The following is an 8,932-nucleotide window of genomic DNA, read 5'->3' as shown; positions in this document are numbered from 1 at the left end:
ATAATGTTACATCAGGCAGCTTTTCCATGCAATTCTAAGTTGGAATTTTGTTTGACCAGGAGATGCGGCAGGTTTTCTTTAGATATCCATTGTGGAAAGCCTCCACACTACTCATATCTGACTTTATGACTTGCTGGCGCTCTGATTCATACAGTAGAACAGATGTAACATTGCTGTTATGAAGCCTTATCTTTGTTGTCATTTTGTATTGCTTGGACTTCCAGGTGGGTTGAAGTTGAGAAAGTGCATTGCAAACTTTGCATGTTCTTGCATTTTGTAGCCGCTGTCACTATATTGCAGTGGGTATTAAGGTAAATTCCAGAAGGCGCCATTTGCTTCGATATAATTCAGCTGAAATCATAATCACTGGCAGGTATTTTACATTGGAAATGGTTGGAAAGTTGGGACAAACACCTCTCTGCCAGATCTAGAAGCCACAATTCAGTGTTACATTGTTCAGAAAATTAATTGCCTGCACTAATGCTTTCCATCCCTCTGAGGCAGGATGTCCTACCTCTAAAAACTGTTGGTCAATCAGTGGACTGGCAGCTCTTCAATTCCAATAGCGCCATTGGGTGCGGTGGCCATTGCTGGGACTGCAGTAATCTCCAGACAGCCACAACAGAGGAGGCCCAAAGTGCAGGCAAGTGGGGTCAGGGATTGCCAGGGCCAATCCGGCGTGCCCTGGCAAGGAATAGGAGTGATCATAAGACAGGGGATAGAAGCAGCGATTGGTAGAGGCATTGCTATGGATAATGCACAAAGGAACAGTTAACTGCCCAGCTTTTGTTTAAATTCAAACCAGGCAGATCAACTATGATTGGTCAAGGCATTGCCAGGGGAATGAACAAAGGAATAGCTGTCTCCCAATTTTTATTTAATTAATAAAAAGCACAATGAATGGACATAGACCTTCTGTCCGCAAAGGACAGCACCTGTATGTGAATATATGTATCATCTAGCATATGTGAGTCACACTGTGAGCCCACCAATAGTCTTACATTGTTCATCACGGTAATTCTTAGCACAATCAGGATTGTTCAGCAAATGTTATCCGATTATGGTATCACATTTAATGTTGGACATTATGTTTTGAGTTTTGCATGCTTGGGCTGGTTGGGTACACTTCTACCGATCAAAATCTATTTGCCAACCATTTAGCACTCTCTTCTCATGCAGTATAAATTATTGGTACCTCTACAATTGATATTGTTCCCCCTGCTCTGATGAATGCAAAGCTTCAACAGCATGTCTCTTTCTTCATCAACACTCAAGTTCTTTACAACCAGTGACGAAAACTAAATTTCTAATAATCTAATACAACTTGCACTCCTACACACTTGATAATGAAAACAGCCTCCATTCGTAAAATCTATTAAAAGTTTTTAAATCTCAAGTCATTAATCTCTTATAAAAACAAACTTCTATTCAGCCCTGAACATTGAAGACATAATCATTTAATAGCCTCTCTAAGCTATTATTCAAACAGTGAACTCAGAAACCTCTGCCTAGATAATTGTAGTTTTGAAACTCAGCCAAGAATTCATGAAGAGATAATGCTAGACCTTGGGGAAATGACAACAAATAGCTCTATTAAAACTGCACAACCAGATGTTACTTTCATGTATACCTTTATGCCATTAATCAAAGCAGTTCATTAGTGTTTATTTTAAACTCTCACAGACAGTTGTAACTTCTTTTATTTAAGTTTAAAGAACAGGGAAAAGAAACTTCAGATGATGATAGTTATACAGACCTTATCCACCCTTCAAGGGTGTTTGCATTTACTTCATCAATTTATGACACCCACACTGCAGGTTAGAGCCCTCAGAACAGCCAAAATGCAGTTTGTTTGATCTCAGCATTAGGTGCAAATGGTCCTGCAGAGTTTGGAATTTCCTGTCTGTGTGAAACAAGGTTTGTCTCCTTTCCCCCACTGGCAAAAATTGGATCTGCTGGAAATCAGGTGTGAATTCCACATCCAGGACCTGCCCAACTCCACAATGTTTTCTCTTCATGTCCTTTTGGACATTACCAACAAATCAGCTTCCAACCTCCTTTAAGGCAGTGCATTCCAAATCACTACTTGCTCTTCAGAAAAATGTTTAGTCATATCATCTCCTTAAATCTCTGCACTCAGGTTACTGATCCTTCTTCCACTGAAGACAATTTCTCTCTATTTACTCTACCAAAACCATTCATGGTTTTAATGAGCTCTGCTAAATTTCCTCTTACCCTTCAGCTCTAAGGCAAACAACCACTATTTCTTTAGTTCCTCCACATAACTTAAGTCCCTCTTCCCTAATATTGTTCTTGTGAATTTCTTCTGCACTGTTTCCAAGCCCTTGATGCCCTTTCTACAGTGTGGTCCCCAGAATTGAACACAATACACCCACTTCTAAATGCTGATTAATTTTCCCCTGGATTATTCTCTGTAAAAGTTCTGCTCACTAACGTTAGGCTATATTTGTCAGGTTCATCCCTCTCCCCTAGTTTAAACACAGGTGGAATATCTGCAAATCTCCCGTTTTCTTGCATAACCCCCCTCCCCCATATCAATAGAACTAGAAGATTGTGACTGGGGCCATTGTAATTCCTACCCTTATCTTCCTCAGTAGCTTATGATTCATCCCATCCAAACATTTTCTATTTGCATTCCAGAAATAGTTAAAATGAAGATAAAAGAAACATGGGATTTCACAGTCTCGCTTGGATGAGATTGGAAATTCCCACCTGAGGTCAACGGAGATTTCCGTTGTCGGACCCTCGCCCGCACTGATTCTGTGGTGAGCAGGTGGTAAAGTCTGGCCCTCAAGTGTTTATTGGACTGAATGATAAACAAAGACAATTAATATAGAATGAGAAACAAAACCTAAAGCTAAAACAGTTTGACAGAGGCAAATTAAATAATGTCCAAATTGTATAATGCTCAGATCAGACTACATGGAGTACAGTTTTTAATTCTGGTTGCTAAGGCAACAAGGAAGATATTCAAACACTTGGAGGTCTCAGTTTTGAAGAAACTGTAACATTTGAACTTTCTGAGGATTTAAACTTGGATAGAATAAATAATGACATTGCCAAAGGTATAGGATTATAAAATTCTTAAGCTAAGTTTATTGAACAATGTTTCAAAATCACAAGGACATGAATAGCACATTGCTAACCGACAGACAAGTGAATAACATCATGCAGAACCTATGAACGAGAAACGAAATTTGCAAAATGATTCCTTTCAGTTCAATTGTGTCATCATTTTATTAAATACCCCACAGAAGCTGAATCCTCCCAATCCAGTTTGGGATTTTAAACTACATTACATCCAATTCCCCGAATTACTTTAACCTATTAGACCTAGTGATCTGAATGACACCACAAAACTGAATCTTCCATACAAACCCCAGACTTGTCCTTTAATCTGTTTACTTTGAACCACAGAAAAACTGACACTTCCTTCCAGCTCTCTGCTTTAACTTAACAAGCAGACTAAAGAGTTACATGTTCCATGAGCTATAACCGCAATACTCAGCCCAGTTGATTCTTTCTAGTCCCTGTTGACACTTGGATCACTGATCAGATGCCCAAGGGAAAAGATGTGGCTTCTGACATATTGACCAACTTCTAGCTGTATAGCAAGTAACAAAGGAAGGCATATAACCCCTCTGTATATGTGTTGAAAACCGATAGCAATCAGACTAATCTTCTCCCTACATGGTGTTAGGAATTTGGGAAGTTAATGAGGTTAACAGTTGCATTTAAGATGAAAACAATGTAAGACCATAAGACAGAGGAGCAGAATTAGGCCAATCGGCCCATCGAATCTGCTCCACCATTCAATCATGGCTGATATGATTCACATCCCCATTCTCCTGCCTTCTCCCCATAACCCTTGATCCCTTTATTGCTCAAGAACCTATCTATCTGTCTTAAAGGCACTCATTGACCTGGCCTCCACAGTCCTCTATGACAATGAGTTCCACAGATTCACCACCTTCTGACTGAAGAAATTCATCCTCATCTCAGTTTTAAAGGAGCAGCCCTTCACTCTGAGGTTGTGCCCTCGAGTTGTAGTCTCTCTCACTAGTGAAACATCCTCTCCTCATCCCTTCTACCTAGGCCTTTCAGTATTCTATAAGTTACATCTAGACCCCTTCTCATCCTTCTAAACGCCATCGAGTATAGACCCAGATTCTTCAACCGCACCTCATATGGCAAACCCTTAATTCCTGGGATCATTCTTGTGAGCCTCCTCTGGACTCCCTCCAAAGCCAGAACATCCTTTCTTAGATATGGAGAATAACATAATAGACAATTAACAAGATTAGCAGGCCTTTAGAGGTTAAAGAAATGCAGTTTGCCCGGTAACAAGATTAGCAGGTGTCTATAGAAGCTGAGGTAAGAATTGCCATATCAGAAAATTTGTGTACCAGTGATCAGTGGGGCTACACAAATAATAACTTCTAAAGGTAAAGAATTTGAGATATGTGGAATCTACAGGGTAAAATATCAAAGTGGTATAACTGCGAACATCCTCTTTGGGAAGAAGACTAGTTTTCCATTCAACAGTCAGACAGGCCAGTTCCATTTATGATCAGAGCTAGAGAAACCTGTTCCATCTAACATTTAGAGCTATGGCAGATTGCAAACATTCTTCAAAAAAACAGTTTTGTGACTTTGATGAACCAGGAAAAGATGTTTTCCCAGATTTAGTCATCTAAGCTACATTATGTGCCAACTTTTAGAAGGATGTGACTTATACAGTTACTAAAGCGAATGTTGTTTGGGAAAAAGGGTGTCTTAGCAAGTTCAGTTTGGGTATATTTTGGGAACAAGAAGTAATTACAGATAAAATGGTGCATTTAGTTATTAATATTCTTAAATGTTATAGGATATATTAGTTTTTCTTGTGTGTTTTTCTTTTAAAGTTTTTAAAGTTTATTTATTAGTGTCACAAATAGGCTTACATTAAACCCTTAAATTTAATAAATATTTTTTAATAATTATTTATACAATGACTGGACTGGTTCCTCACTAGGGATTGTATATTGTTCTGCACACTATTGCAAACAAATATACATGATTAAGAACCAATGTTTCAAGTTATCCTGCAGGGTTTTGAGACTCTCGTGGATAACATCAATGGGTTCTTAACAATGGTCAGTTCTGTGAGAGATCAAAGGGTGATGTCACCCCTTCATGATCAGACTTCATACAAACTGTTGCAAAATACCCTTTTTGACTATTACAGGACATACAAAGAGGCAGAGGGTTCCACATGGCTGGTAAGCATCACTAAGGTACATCATGACTCTGCTTCAAGATTTTTCCCTACCCTGTCTACAATGATAACCATGGAATTTGAAGAAGTTTCAAAATTTCCTTAATGATGTCCATCCTGTCAGGTATTGATAATCATGGGCATTTGTGCCATTGAAATGCCTGCTATTAAAAACTCAGCCCTTTACCTCTTACATTTTCAGTTAGTTTATTATCCATATTCTGCCTTGGGGCATTTCATTCTGAAATGATCTGATCAGGTTTTCCATATTGTATTTTCTCTCCCATAACCTGCCTGTTCCCACAAAGGACAAGCTAACAATTTACAGTGGCCAATCTGACTGAACCCATTGTGTTTTATATGCATTCTCACAGAATATCAGGCACAACTATAGGCATAATATGCAACTGAAAATGAATCAGTGACATTGTCAGCTCTGGCTTTTCAATCCAAGTTACAAAATATTGGAGAAACTTGGGCTTTTCATCCTGATACAAAGGCTTTGATTTTAAATCCACTGTTCCAAAAGAAAATCGGGCTTTTAACCCCCTGGCTTCATGGGGGCACTGACCTTCAGGAAAGATGTATTGATCTTGGAATGGGTATAATTCAGATTCACTGGAATAAGGACAAGGATTAGACATAAAAGAAAGGTTTTTATTTATATAGTATTGTTCATGAAATCAGCACATTCCAAGATACTTTTTAAACAATTAAATATTTTTGAAATGTAGTCACTGTCATCATGTACTGAATAATTTATTTTCAATCGTATTTTTATCTTTTTTTTAATGCTGTTTATTTCTTCCTCTATCTTTTTCTTTTCTCTAACCCGGTATTTCACTTTCTGGCCATGGGATTTGCATGTGTTTCTCTTCCAGCCAAGGATGTAAGCCTATCTCAGCATCTAGAATCGAACATGACTTGAGGTGAAAAGGCACTGTTCTAATCCACTGCATTACAAATAATCATCTTTATTTAATATCCAAATTATTACAATTCAAAACACAGTGGCTACAAAAAGATTTGTAATAAAGCAAAACCAATTTGCTAAATATGGCAATCAATAATAGATCACTGTATATTTATCATAACCTTTACATATTGGATTTGAAGACGTATGACTGACCACGGAACCAAACTCAAACTGCAGCTAAGCCAATTTGTTAACTTAGCTGTCAGTTAAAGTTGCTCGGTAATGATTACTTTTAAAATTGACTTAATAAATTGGAACATTTGTTTGTTTAGAAAATGCCAAAGACCACAGGCATTTTAGGTTACAATTAAGCACTTTGGGTGGGCAGGGTACATCATACATAACATAGGAGAATTGTCAATGTTGCTTCAATTTAATGTAGAAGAAATATTGAATTCAGACAGGATAATAGGTTGAAAACTTTTTTCCTGTGACAGCTATTAAGTATTATCTGCTAAGACTTTTGAAGGACTTTATCCATTTATACATAGAAGCTTGGTGCAAGGTCATTATCTAAGCTTATACGGTGAGACAGGACTGGACTAAAGCAAAGTTGAAGCATTTATTTTGAAACTGCTTTTCTGAACTGATGCTATCAGCAGGAATGAAAAGACCTTTCAAAAGAGATTGATCTACACTGTGGAATGTATGTGAGAATCAGATACTGCAAATGGTTGCTTAAGAATGGAAGTTTAGAGACAAAAACTAGTTCCCCCTTTAGAATTGTACAGAACTATGAACATAAGGTAAAATCATAGATGTTGTATCATGCACTAACTTTTTAGGTTAATTGTAATTAAAACATTATGTAAGCATAACATTGTGGTACAGATAGGAAGGTTTATCTTGCTGGCCTATGTGAAGTAATTTTCGATCATTCTACCGTATGCAGCCACTTCAATTAAATTACTACTTCATTTTCTTCACATAAGCAATGAGAATTCTGTTAAAGGTTTGCACCAGCTATATACATATGACATATGTAAAAATTATCTGGACTTGTGTATAAAGGACATTATTTCAAAGTGCCCAGATGCTAACAAACTTAGAAATGTAGCAAATAGTGAGGCTGACAACACCAGGTTTTAGTCCAACCGATTTATTTGATAGTAAACTATCAAATAAATAGTAAACTATGAGTTTACTATCAAATAAAGCAGTTGGACTAAAACCTGGTGTTGTCAGACTTTTTACTGTGTTTAGCCCAGTCTAACGCCGGCACATCCACATCGCAAATAGTGAGGAACAGACTTCATGAGAATATAGAATGTTCCCACTGCCTTGGCAAAGCAGCCAGCATAATTAAGGACCCCACACACCCCAGACGTTCTCTCTTCCACCTTCTTCCGTCAGGAAAATGTTACAAAAGTCTGAAGTCACGTACAACTGACTCAGGAACACCTAATTCACTGCTGTTGTCAGACTTTTGAATGGACTTACCTCGCATTAAGCTGATCTTTCTCTACACCCTAGTTATGATTATATCACTACATTCTGCACATCTTTCCTTCTCTATGAATAGTATGTTTTGTCCGTATATGTTAATACATGTGATAATAATAAATCAAATCAAATTAAATCAAATCAGGAACTAGACTGATACCAGGAATGGGCAGGTTGTCTTGTGAGGAAAGGTGGGACAGGTTACGTTTGTATTCACTGGACTATAGAAGAGAGGCAAATTGGTTGAAATCTTTGAGATCCTGAGGGGTATTGACAGGATGGATGTGGAGAGTTTATTTCCTTTCTTCAGAAAATCTAGAGCCAGGGGCTGTTTAAAAATAAGGGGTCATGCATTTAAGGTGATGGGGTACATTTTCTGATCCCGCTCTCCCAGGAAGCATCACAGGAGGAAGGATCAGTTAACTTAATGCACAATTAGAATTTGCGTTGACCTCAGGCAGGAATTTTCAGCCCCGGGAGTGGAGTCCAAATGAAATATCTCCCTTCACAGAGGGTCACAACTCTCCAAAATTGTTTCCCTGAAATGGCAGTGAAAGCAGAGTCTTTGAATATTTTTGAGGCTGAGCAAATCGATTCTTGATTAACAAGAGGATGAAAGGTTAATGGGAGTAGACAGGAATGTGGAATGGAGGTTATAATCAGGTCAACCATGATCTTATTGAACAGCAGAGCAGGCTCAAAAGGCCGAGTGCTCTATTCCTGCCCCTAATTTCTGTGTCCATATGTCAGACCTACCGAGTACAGTGTTTCAGTTCACTAGTCACGTTTTTTTTGCTGGATCTGGCTGTCCATGCTGGTCATCACCATCTCCATGGAGGAAATCAATGTACTTTTTTTACTCTAGATAAAGTCTTACAAATGCCCTATACAGTTGTAGCAAGACTTCACAACTTTTATACTCTATCCTCCTTCAAATAAATGCCAATTTGCCTTCCTAATTGGATGCTAACCTTATGTGATGCACTGCAGTTTTCTGCATTCTCTCTCCATTTAAATGTCATTTTGCTTTTCTATTCTTCCCACATTATATTCTATCTGCCAAATCTTTCGCCAATTCATTTAATCTATTTATAGACCTTTGTTGACACTTTGGGCAATATGCTTTTGGCAAAAGAGAAAAAAGTGGATCTTACTCAATGTCAGCTCTTTTAGGGAAGACCCACAGAATTAAAGTCCACTTGAGCACTTAACTGGAGAGAGGTGGCTCTTTTCTG

The sequence above is a fragment of the Carcharhinus amblyrhynchos genome, chromosome 5 (genome assembly GCF_965287045.1).
Source record: "Carcharhinus amblyrhynchos chromosome 5, sCarAmb.v2.hapA, whole genome shotgun sequence".
Lineage (NCBI taxonomy): Eukaryota > Metazoa > Chordata > Chondrichthyes > Carcharhiniformes > Carcharhinidae > Carcharhinus > Carcharhinus amblyrhynchos.
Note: the sequence above shows the minus strand (reverse complement) of the source record.